Source organism: Mobula hypostoma, chromosome X1 (genome assembly GCF_963921235.1).
Source record: "Mobula hypostoma chromosome X1, sMobHyp1.1, whole genome shotgun sequence".
Taxonomy (NCBI): Eukaryota; Metazoa; Chordata; class Chondrichthyes; order Myliobatiformes; family Myliobatidae; genus Mobula; species Mobula hypostoma.
Window position 1 is genome coordinate 46243852 of NC_086128.1, and position 12876 is coordinate 46256727.

At 43.5% G+C, this 12876-nt stretch overlaps 1 long non-coding RNA gene across 1 annotated transcript; it reads right to left on the bottom strand.

Annotated features, from left to right (window-relative positions):
* Positions 1-5051: 5051 nt before the first annotated feature.
* On the bottom strand, positions 5052-9222 carry LOC134340315 (uncharacterized). Its single transcript, XR_010016523.1, has 2 exons — positions 9147-9222; positions 5052-5929 (listed from the first exon to the last, which is right to left on the bottom strand). It is a non-coding gene; the product is annotated as an uncharacterized LOC134340315 (long non-coding RNA).
* Positions 9223-12876: the final 3654 nt, after the last annotated feature.

Here is a 12876-nt window from a genome sequence, read left to right on the forward strand (position 1 = left end):
TCACCCTTCAAAAAATAAAAAAGGATGATAAACAGGTAATTATGAGCTTGATTTTAAGAGGAGGTTACTGAGCATGTTGAGAAATTTGAATTGCTAAGAGATAATCAACATGGGTTGATGATGCACGGTTAATGTCATAAGCAGAAGAATGTTTACAAATGTACTTTTATGAACAGGAGATTCATTGGGCAGGAGAAGCAAGAAGCGTGGTTAGCAACATATATTTGAATTGGAAAAAAGTAATTGATGATGGCTCCAAACAATTGGGTTGAAACCTCAACCATTCAGCATGTACAGTATATCAGAATGTTGGACATAGTATATCAGAATGTTGGACATCTTATATCAGAACTCTATATCCATGTTTACCAATGGCCCAAAGTTTCATGATCTTGTAACTAAGGTAGACAGCTGCAATGAATTTGTACTACAAGCATTTTCATTACAGTGTATCTGATCAGTTATCTTGAACCAACAAATGTGAGCAGCTAATGTTTTCAATGACAGAGAGCTAGAACTATAGCAATCCAATGTGATTTGGAAGGCCATGTAGATACAGTACCTATAAGAAGTATTCATCCCCCTTGGAAGTTTTCATGTTTTATTGTTTTACAACATTGAATCACAGTGGGTTTAATTTGGCTATTTTTATACTGATCAAAGAAAAAGATTTTTTCACGTCAAGGTGAAAACAAATTTCTACAAAGTGATCTAGATTAATTACAAATACAAAACACAAAATAATTGATTGCATAAGTATTTACCCCATTCGTCAGTATTTAGTAGATGCTAATTACAGCCTTGAGTCTGTGTAGATAGGTCTTTATCAGCTTTGCACATCTGGACACTGCAAACTTCCCTATTCTTCTTTACAAAACTGCTGAAATTCTATCAGATTAGATGGGGATCGTGAGTGAACAGCCTTTTTCAAGTCCAGCCACAAATTCTCAATTGGATTGAGGACCGAGGTCTGGGCTCTGACTTGCCCACTCCAGAGCATTAACTTTGTTGTTTTTAAGCCTTTGCTGTGTAGCTTTGGCTTTATGCTTGGGGTCACTGTCTTGCTGGAAAACAAATCTCCTCCCAAATCGCCATTCTCTTGAAGACTGCATCAGGTTTTCCTCCAGGATTTCCTTGTATTTTGCTGCATTCATTTTACCCTCTACCTTCACAAGCCTTCCAAAGCCTGCTGCAGTGAAGCATCCCCACAGCATGGTGCAGCCACCACCATGCTTCACAGTAGGGATGGTGTGTTTTTCATGATGTGTGGTGTTTGGCTTATGCCAAACATAGCGTTTAATCTGATGGCCTAAAAGCTCAACTTTCGTTTCATCAGACCATAGAACCTGCTTCCAGCTGGCTTCAGAGTCTCCTACATGCCTTCTGGCAAACTCTAGCTGAGATTTCATAGAAACATAGAAAATAGGTGCAGGAGTAGGCCATTTGGCCCTTCGAGCCTGCACCGCCATTTATTATGATCATGGCTGATCATCCAACTCAGAACCCAGCCTTCCCTCCATACCCCCTGACCCCTGTAGCCACAAGGGCCATATCTAACTTCCTTTTAAACATAGCTAATGAACTGGCCTCAACAGTTTGCTGTGGCAGAGAATTCCACAGATTCACCACTCTCTGTGTGAAGAAGTTTTTCCTAACCTCGGTCCTAAAAGGCTTCCCCTCTATCCTCAAACTGTGACCCCTCGTTCTAGACCTCCCCAACATCGGGAACAATCTTCCCGCATCTAGCCTGTCCAATCCCTTTAGGATCTTATACGTTTCAATCAGATCCCCCCTCAATCTTCTAAATTCCAACGAGTACAAGCCCAGTTCATCCAGTCTTTCTTCATATGAAAGACCTGCCATCCCAGGAATCAATCTGGTGAACCTTCTTTGTACTCCCTCTATGGCAAAGATGTCTTTCCTCAGATTAGGGGACCAAAACTGCACACAATACTCCAGGTGTGGTCTCACCAAGGCCTTGTACAACTGCAGTAGTACCTCCCTGCTCCTGTACTCGAATCCTCTCGCTATAAATGCCAGCATACCGTTCGCCTTTTTCACCGCCTGCTGTACCTGCATGCCCACTTTCAATGACTGGTGTATAATGACACCCAGGTCTCGTTGCACCTCCCCTTTTCCTAATCGGCCACCATTCAGATAATAATCTGTTTTCCTATTTTTGCCACCAAAGTGGATAACTTCACATTTATCCACATTAAATTGCATCTGCCATGAGTTTGCCCACTCACCCAACCTATCCAAGTCACCCTGCATCCTCTTAGCATCCTCCTCACTGCTAACACTGCCACCCAGCTTCGTGTCATCCGCAAACTTGGAGATGCTGCATTTAATTCCCTCATCCAAGTCATTAATATATATTGTAAACAACTGGGGTCCCAGCACTGAGCCTTGCGGTACCCCACTAGTCACCGCCTGCCATTCTGAAAAGGTCCCGTTTATTCCCACTCTTTGCTTCCTGTCTGCTAACCAATTCTCCACCCACACCAATACCTTACCCCCAATACCGTGTGCTTTAAGTTTGCACACTAATCTCCTGTGTGGGACCTTGTCAAAAGCCTTTTGAAAATCCAAATATACCACATCCACTGGTTCTCCCCTATCCACTCTACTAGTTACATCCTCAAAAAATTCTATGAGATTCGTCAGACATGATTTTCCTTTCACAAATCCATGCTGACTTTGTCCGATCATTTCACCGCTTTCCAAATGTGCTGTTATCACATCCTTGATAACTGACTCCAGCAGTTTCCCCACCACCGACATTAGGCTAACCGGCCTATAATTCCCCGGTTTCTCTCTCCCTCCTTTTTTAAAAAGTGGGGTTACATTAGCCACCCTCCAATCCTCAGGAACTAGTCCAGAATCTAACGAGTTTTGAAAAATTATCACTAATGCATCCACTATTTCTTGGGCCACTTCCTTAAGCACTCTGGGATGCAGACCATCTGGCCCTGGGGATTTATCTGCCTTCAATCCCTTCAATTTACCTAACACCACTTCCCTACTAACATGTATTTCGCTCAGTTCCTCCATCTCACTGGACCCTCTGTCCCTTACTATTTCTGGAAGATTATTTATGTCCTCCTTAGTGAAGACAGAACCAAAGTAATTATTCAATTGGTCTGCCATGTCCTTGCTCCCCATAATCAATTCACCTGTTTCTGTTTGCAGGGGACCTACATTTGTCTTTATCAGTCTTTTCCTTTTTACATATCTATAAAAGCTTTTACAGTCCGTTTTTATGTTCTCTGCCAGTTTTCTCTCATAATCTTTTTTCCCCTTCCTAATTAAGCCCTTTGTCCTCCTCTGCTGAACTCTGAATTTCTCCCAGTCCTCAGGTGAGCCACTTTCTCTGGCTAATTTGTATGCTACTTCTTTGGAATTGATACTATCCCTAATTTCTCTTGTCAGCCACGGGTGCACTACCTTCCTTGATTTATTCTTTTGCCAAACTGGGATGAACAATTGTTGTAGTTCATCCATGCAACCTTTAAATGCCTGCCATTGCATATCCACCGTCAATCCTTGAAGTGTCATTTGCCAGTCTATCTTAGCTAATTCACGTCTCATACCTTCAAAGTTACCCCTCTTTAAGTTCAGAACCTTTGTTTCTGAATTAACTACGTCACTCTCCATGTTAATGAAGAATTCCACCATATTATGGTCACTCTTACCCAAGGGGCCTCTCACGACAAGATCGCTAATTAACCCTTCCTCATTGCTCAAAACCCAGTCCAGAATAGCCTGCTCTCTAGTCGGTTCCTCGACATGTTGGTTCAAAAAACCATCCCGCATACATTCCAAGAAATCCTCTTCCTCAGCACCTTTACCAATTTGGTTCACCCAGTCTACATGTAGATTGAAGTCACCCATTATAACTGCTGTTCCTTTATTGCACACATTTCTAATTTCCTGTTTAATACCATCTCCGACCTCACTACTACTGTTAGGTGGCCTGTACACAACTCCCACCAGCGTCTTCTGCCCCTTAGTGTTACGCAGCTCTACCCATATCGATTCCACATCTTCCCGGCTTATGTCCTTCCTTTCTATTGCGTTAATCTCTTTTTTAACCAGCAACGCCACCCCACCTCCCCTTCCTTCATGTCTATCCCTCCTGAATATTGAATATCCCTGAACATTGAGCTCCCATCCCTGGTCACCCTGGAGCCATGTCTCTGTGATCCCAACTATATCATAATCATTAATAACATTTCATGTGAGTTTTTTTTCCAACAGTGGCTTTCTCTTTGCCACTCTCCCATAAAGCTGCAACTGGTAAAGCACCTGGGCAGCAGTTGTCGTCTGTGCAGTCTCTCCCATCTCAGTCACTGAAGCTTGTGACTCATCCAGAGTTGTCATAGGTCTCTTAGTGGCCTCCCTCACTAGTCCCCTTCTTGCACGGTCACTCAGTTTTTGAGGACTGCCTGCTCTAAACAAATATACAGCTGTGCCATATTCTTTCCATTTCCTGATGATTGACTTACCTGCACTCCAAGAGATATTCAGTGACCTGTGTTGAAGCGAGGATGAAATCACCGGAGAGACAAAGTCGCCGGTAGATACAAAGCAGCTTCTTTATTCCACACAATGAGGTACAGCAGACATCTACGGACGCAGACGCTTTCCGCAAAAAGGTCTGCGAGCCCAATGTGGGCTCGATATTTATATGCTAAACACAAAGGCAATTGCTACTTAAAAAGTTATAGACAATGCTTCCTTTTGAAGCTACATACAAACACCACACCTTCAGACTTCATCCTTTCCTCCTGATGCCAACATGTCTCGGTGGTATCCACAGCCTTTAGTTCAATCCACAATACATTTATTTGGCATTTTACGTGCTAACATAGAAGACAATTAATATTTATAAAGTATAGGTAATATTGTCTCCGAAACTACAGCATCTGGTCAAACTACGGCGCCAGAAGCATCTGGTATTCACACCTTTTTAGGAAGCGCATTGTGGTGGTCTCAATCCACAGTACTTTGTCAAATAGAAGTCTGGTGGCCAAAGTCATTTAAGTGTGAACAAATCATCTACCCCAAAAAAAAACGCTAACAGTCCCTCCTCTTGGCCCTCCTGGACAAAAATTAAATTTGTATCAGGAAAGGCCAACCTAGGAGGATCTGCTCAAATAGGGCCACAAGTATGCCCTGTCTCGAAATTCACCCCCCAATTTTATGTACCTCTATCTATCCTAGCATTGCCTAATCGCTACCTACCAAATGTTAAGCAGAGAGGCTGTTCCAAGTCTTTGGAAATGCGGCTCCTTTCGTGTGCCTGTCGGCTGTTTCCCTGCAGGCTGACTGCAGCTTAATCACATTCCTTTGTCTTCAGCCCTTCGTCCTCTGGTCGCTGAAACTCTCCTTCCAGGAGCACCCACAGGCTCCCTCATCGATGTACAGGAAGGGTTGGGGTGGCCTCTATGTAAAAGTCTGTAAGGACCTCCCCCCGGTGGCACCTCCTTCCGAACCGTCCGGTTGATCACTGGCCCAACTGCTGATAAGGGCCCAGCTCCTCAGACTAGGGTGACTGCTTTCAAATGTCGAGTGCAGTCTGAAATGCCGTCGAAGTGATGGAACTTGCCATCTCTGCTTTAACTCAAGAATCCCTCCCCGTCTATTTCCCAATAATTTTCTATACTATGCTATAAAATTAATCATCTACCTTCAGCAACCAGCCTTCTTTACAGAGTACCATCATCATCACACCTTAGCAGGCTATTCATGGTTTTCCAACACGCTCTCAGTGTCTTCTGCCATGCTCTCGGGGTCTTCTGCCTTTGCGTTTTCTCCGGGTATGTTTTCATCAGCTGTGGTCAGGTCTGGCATGGCCGGCTGGTGTTCCTGTCTTAGGTTCTCTGTAATTACGTGGTTACTGGGTACACTTGGTTCCCTGCTGTGTCTGTGGGAGCAACAAGAGGGTGAGTTGTATGCTTTAACCTGGGTCCAGTGTTTCCACTGGCTGCCTCGCCGAGTCTGTACACAGACACACATATCATTGGTTAAGAGTACCGTCTGTGGTCCTATCCACCTGGGGGCAAACCCCCGCCTTTCTGGCAGCACCCTCACCATAACTTGGTTGCCAGGCTGTGGAAGGCCTATCCCCTTTACCTCTGGCTCTCTCTGATCAACGATTCGCTGCTGTTGTTTCGCTCGGTCTTTCAACACTTTAAGTTGGTTACAAAGGTCTTCCACATATTGGGTCATTCTATCCCTGTAAGCCCCAGGCTCCCCGCAACCCGTATTTACCCCATAAGGGAGTCGCATTGCTCGCCCCATCAATAATTCGTAGGGGCTGAGACCCAACGTGCAGTTCAGGGTTGCGCGCAATCTCATCAAGATTCCTGGTAATACATCAACCCATGTCTTTCCTGTCTCAGCTATAGCTTTGGCTAACGCATTCTTGATTGTTCGGTTCATCTTTTCTACCATCTCTGCACTCTGGGGGTGGTAGAGTACGTGGAACCGTTGTCAATTCCCTAGTAGTCAGCACATTTCCTTCATCACTTTCTCCGTGAAATGTGCTCCCTGATCTGAATCCACTTGAACTGGGGTTCCCCACCTTGGGAGAATTTCTTGAACTAGGATCCATGCAGCAGTGTGGACGGTGCAGTCCCTTGTTGGGAAAGCCTCTACCCACCGGGTGAAGTGATCCATAATTACTAGACAGTAGCTTTTCCCCCTGTTTTTTGGCAGGGGCCCTGTGAAGTCTATCTGGATGTTTTCCCAGGGTCCCCTCGGCCGAGGCTGATTTGCCAGCTGTAGGTTTCTGCCCTTACCAGGGTTATGCTGGGCACAAATGATACAACGGCGGCAGAATTTCTCAACATCCTTGCCCATCCCTGGCCACCACCAGTCCTACCGGAGGGTTGTGATCATGCTCTGCCTTCCCTGATGCATCACCCCATGATATAACATTAGTAGTATCTGTCTAATATAGCATGGGGCCACCGCGACTCTTTCCTTCCCGTGTGTCCGGCACCCATCTGGTCCCTCATTTGCTCCTTTTCTCCTCCATTTTTCCTTCTCTTCTGCCCCGACCTCTTCATATAATTTTACTAAGCTGGCTTCTGTCGTTTCCTCCTGCACATTTGCAACTTCAATTGTCTCTTGTTCCCCTGCTGCCTTATTCACAGTAATGTCTGCCCTCGGAGGAACCAGGAAAACTTTATGTTCTGGAATGGCCACAGTCTCTCTGAGTATCCCCTGGTGTTTTTGTTCCTTCGCTATATCCTGAACAGCGGTCAGTGTGTCAATTTGTATAGGGTCCTGCTTAGGGGGTTTATACAGACCCTCCTCTAGTTTAACTGGGTCTATCTTTATTCGACCACAATCTTGCTTGTGTGTAGCCCACACTACTGGGAACTGCTGACAAGGTAACCCATAGACCCCATCCGGCCTGCAGTCTCTGATGATCGGGGCAGCTGCGACTATGCTCGGCAGGCTGTGTATTCTGTTGGTTGTATGCATTCGCTGCCCCTGACTCGTCCATAGTATTTCTCCCTTTCCCGAATCTATAACAGCTCCTGCTTCCCGTAGGATGTCTATTCCAAGGATCGTGCCCTCATTATTTGGACAAACCCAGAAATACACTGGAAGCTGCACTCCCCCGATTTCTAGTATTTGCTTTTCGCTTCGTTCTGCTTTTATTGTTTTTCCTCCTACACCCCTGATATAACTGGCCTGTCCAGTTGTTGGTAAAGGTACGTCTGTTATCGATACCGATGCCCCTGTGTCCACTAACATATTGCATTGCCGTCCCCCTAACAATGCCGTTGTGTACATCTGCGGGTCACCAGTGCTGGCATCGGAGCCCGCTGCCCCATCTTTTTCTGCCCTAAGAGGCGCCGTTACTAGCTCTTTGATCTGATCGACGGTCAGACTGGTTGCTGATGGGGTGAGTTACTGGGTGTCTGCTGTGACCTTCGCCTGGGTTTTCCCCCTCCCTTTTGGACACTGTCTCCAGCCATGTCCAGATAGGCCACAGCTTTAGCATATCAACTCCTTCACTGTCTTACACCTGGTCCGGCAGTCCTTTGCTAGGTGCCCTGGCTGCCGGCAAGCAAAACAAACTCTCCAGGACATCACAGCAGCGGCATCCACTATACCCACTTTACGACATCTCTTGCCTTTTCTTTGGTCTATCTCACTGGCCCATGAAACTATCTCAGAGTAGTTGGACCCTACCGTTATGTCTAAATCTAAAACTTCCTGGTGGGCTGAGCTCAGGCCTTCCTTCAGCATTTTTAGGAAGACTGGGTCGTTCCTCCCTGGATTATCCAACCCAGAATACTCCTCGTATGCTCGATATTTATGTTCTGCACAATCCATGGCTGTCTCGTCAGCTTTTTGAATCACTGCTATTATCGTTCCCCAGCTACTTTCGCCTCCCTCCAGCTGCTGCCTCACTTCCCCTTTAAAGGAGCGATATCTTTCTTCATTACTGGCGCTCCCGGTAGTTGTCCATGTACCATCCCGCACCCCCTGGGCCATACTGTCCCACATATTCCTCGGGCACTTCGCTTTCACTAACACGTGTATATCTTTAGGGTGCATCTGGTGAATTTCGACCATTTCTTCGAGTTTGCGCCAGAATTCTGAATTCCCACAGGCGACTTTAAGTGAGGACAACTCGGACAAAATGCTCTGTTTCTCCCCGGGGGGGGGGCGGGGGGGGGGGCTGGTGAAGGGCTTATGAATAGTCGTAATCAAGGTCAAGGGCTGGCTCGGATCATCAGGGTTCTCAACCTGACGTTGCCTGACTTCAACAGGTGCCATTCTAGTGGATCTATCTGGGTAAAACCTCTCCCTGAGATATCTCCATACTAATTCTCACACTACGCAAAATATAAAACCGCAGAGTATGTATTCCGCAATCTGCCACTTTTGGGTATCTGAGCTCATGATGCCTACTGTGTTCCCTTGCATCACACTTGCAAACACATACACTAAAATGCAGCTCCCCGAACGAGTATACACGCCCTTACTCTGGCGTCTCGAACCGTACCGTTGGTTACCACCTTTCGCAACTGGTGGTCAAACTCTCACCAAGTTAACATGCAAAGATTCCTCACTTACATAAACACACATGCACACGCATACACTACTTTTATATCTACCAGTTCAGCTCTCCACGTTCGTGATACTTCGTGTCCCGTTCACCACCAACCGAATAGATCCAAGTGTGAGTGTTATTTTAGAAACATACTCACCAATTTAGACTGCTAGGAACGCTGGTCACACGACGGATCACGAAGTATTCCACTCCTGACACCAAATGTTGTAGCGTGGATGAAATCACCGGAGAGACAGAGTCACTGGAAGATACAAAGCAGCTTCTTTATTCGACACAACAAAGTACAGCAGGCATCATACGGACGGAGATGCTTTCGGTAGAAAGGTCTGCTAGCCCAATGTGGGCTCGATATTTATATGCTAAACACAAAGGCAATCGCTACTTAAAAAGTTATAGACAATGCTTCCTTTTGAAGCTACATACAAAACATCACACCTTCTGACTTCATCCTTTCCTTCTGACGCCAACATGTCTGCGTGGTATCCACAGCATTTAGTTAAATCCACAATACATTTATTTGGCATTTTATGTGCTGACATAGAAGACAATTAATATTTATAAAATATAGATAATACTGTCTCCGAAAGTACAGCATCAGGTCAAACTATGGCGCCAGAAGCATCTGGTATTCACACCTTTTTAGGAAGCGCATTGTTGTGGACTCAATCCACAGTACTTTGTCAAATGGAAGTCTGGTGGCCAAAGTCATTTAAATGTAAACAAATCATCTACCCAAAAAAACTCACTCTAGCAACCTGGATACAAGAACATTTCCATCTCCTGACTTGTGATTTCCAATAACTTTTTAACCAAGTTGCTTGGAGTGTTCTTTTGTCTTCATGGTCTAGTTTTTGCCAGGGTACTGACTCACCAACAGTCGGACCTTCCAGATACAGGTGAATTTTTACTACAATCAATTGAAACACCTTGACCTGCACACAGGTCTCCAACAACACATCTCCATTTAACTAGTTATGTGACTTCTAAAACCAATTGGCTGCACCAGTGATGATTTGGTGTCTTATTAAAGGAAGTGAATAATTATGCAATCAATTATTTTGTGTTTTATATTTGTAATGAACTTAGATCACTTTGTAGAGATCTGTTTTCACTTTGACACAAAACATTCTTTTTCTGTTGATCAGTGTCAAAAAAGCCAAATTAAACCCATTGTGAATCAATGTTGTAAAACAATAAAACATGAAAACTTCCAAGGAGAGTGGGGGAGGTGACGCTTCAAATGTCGAAAGCCAGAATATAAAAGCAGGGGTGGGAAAAGTTCAGCAATTTTTTGTGTTGTCTGGAACACTGCAAAATGGGAAGAAGATATTGACCTTGAAAGAAGTGCAGACACAAAGCATTGAATTATTGCTGCTCAGAAATAACTACATTATGAAGAGAGACTAGACAAGTTAGGCATCTTTTGCTTGGACTATTAGTTAGATTTTTTTTAGGATTTTTAGATTTTGGCTTTGATAGATTTAAAAAAGCTCTTTTTTTATCTTTTGCAGTAGAAGGTAAAGCAAGCTTGATCTTAAACTTATGGCCAATCAAGAACTATTTCGAAGCTGTGTTTCTTGAATACCAAACCGCAAGGATCTCTAAAAAATTGAAAGCAGATTCTTGGAGATTCACTCTGCTTATGCCATTTTATGCTTTAACTGGGTTGCAGGCTATTGAAAAAACTGGAGTGAGTTTCTAAATTCTCTAAACTCCACAGGTATCTCGAAGTTCAAAGTAAATTATCAAAGTATGTATATGTCACTGCATACTACCCTGAGATAATTTTTCTTATATAAAACAGTATATTATATAAAACTAAACATCCTATATCATCAATTGAAAATGCTTACTATCAAAGACAATGTACTGGACATACAGTATATGCAAGGCCTGTATCTATAAAACATAAAGTAGAAAGATTCCTCAAAAGTATGCTGCTGTAATACTTTTCATCATAGACAAGCATATTGCCAACCATAATTACGTGATAGGTACATGTTCCTAAAGGAGGAAATACAGGTATTTGGATTTGTCTTCATTGTTAAGTACAGAATGGGTAATCCATCCCAACCACCAGTCAATGCCCCCACAGTCATAGAAGCCATTCTTTAGCCAACTCAGTTAAGGCCACGCAGAATATTTTTTTAAAATGGCTCAGCCTTCAAATGTAGCCAAGGCTTCACATAAATTGTTACAATACTGTGTATCTGCAACATCAACATCCACCCAACAATGAGCAGCGTGACTCAACTACGTTGCAGTCACATGCAGAGCAAAGACAGTTCATCCAATTACTGGCCCATCAGTCTCCTCTTGATCATCAGCAAAATCATGGAAAACCCCAAAGACAATACTATCAAGTGACACTTATCAATGTCCTGTTAACTGATGAGCAGTTAATACATTATCAGTTATACAGTCATAATCCATTACAGCGTTTGCTCAACATGGAAAAAATGATGAATTCTGGAGGTGAGATGAGAAAAAGCTTGCCATAATTGATGTCAAAGGGTCAGAGAATATTTGTAATCAAGGGAAAATATCTCTTTTAGCTTGTGTCATACTTAACACAGGATGCTGGTCTATAATGCGTATATCCTACCCATTCAATCCGACTGTCTCAACCCAGTAATTATGTTCCTCATTAACATCCTTCCAACCACCTTCAGAAAATGCCATAAAAACAGCTTTCCATATCTTTCTCAAGTACTTAGTTTCTCATCATGCATCCACACTATTGAACTTGACAACTCCAGTGCAACGTTGAAAATAACTTTATTATGAAAATACCCATGTCACCATATACTACCCTGACATTCATTTTCCTGTTGCATCAATCGTAAATACAAATAAACACAACAAAATCAATAAGTACAACAAAGACAGACAATGTGTAAAAGACAACAAATTGTGAAAAATATATGATTATAAAATAATGAATAAATAAGTAATAAATATCAAGAACAGAAGTCTTCAGAATTCCTTGAAAGTGAGTCTATAGTTTGTCAAATCTGTTCAGTGTTGAGGTCAGTGAAGTTATCCCCTCTGGTTCAAGAGGCTATTGGTTGAGGGGTAATAACTGTTCCTGAACCTTTTGGTGTGGGACCTGAGGCTCCCGAATCTCCTTCCTGATGGCAGCAGCAAGAAGAGAGCATGGCCTGGATGGTGAGGGTCCTTGATGATGGATATTAACAGCACTCCTTGTAGATGTACTCAACGGTGGGGAGGGCTTTACTTGTGATAGACTGGGCTGTATCCACTACTTTTTGTAGGCGTTTCTATTCAAGATGTTTCCATACCAGGCCATGATGGAATTAGTTAGTATACTCTCCACTGCACGTCTACAGAAGTTTGCCAAAGTTTTAAGTGACATGTCAAATCTTCATAAACTTCTAAGAAAGTAGAGGCGTTGCTATGCTTTCTCTATAATGGCACTTACGTGTTGGACCCAGGACAGGTCCTCTGAAATGATAACATTGAGGAATTTAAAGTTACTGACCCTCTCCACGTCTGATCCCCTAATGAGGACTGGATCACAGACCTCCGGTTTCCTCCTCCTGCAGTCAATAATCACCTCCTTGGTTTTGAGTGAGAGGTTGTTGCTAAGTCCCTTGAGTTTAGCTTCTATTAATCTGGTAGTGAGAAGTTTTCCTTAAATTCACAGTTGGATTTATTGGCATCCATTGGAAATTATAAACTGTAGTTTTGGGTTCCCAGCAAGTGATTCCATATCTGCTCTATTAAGTTCTGAAGATATTGAAGTATTTTGT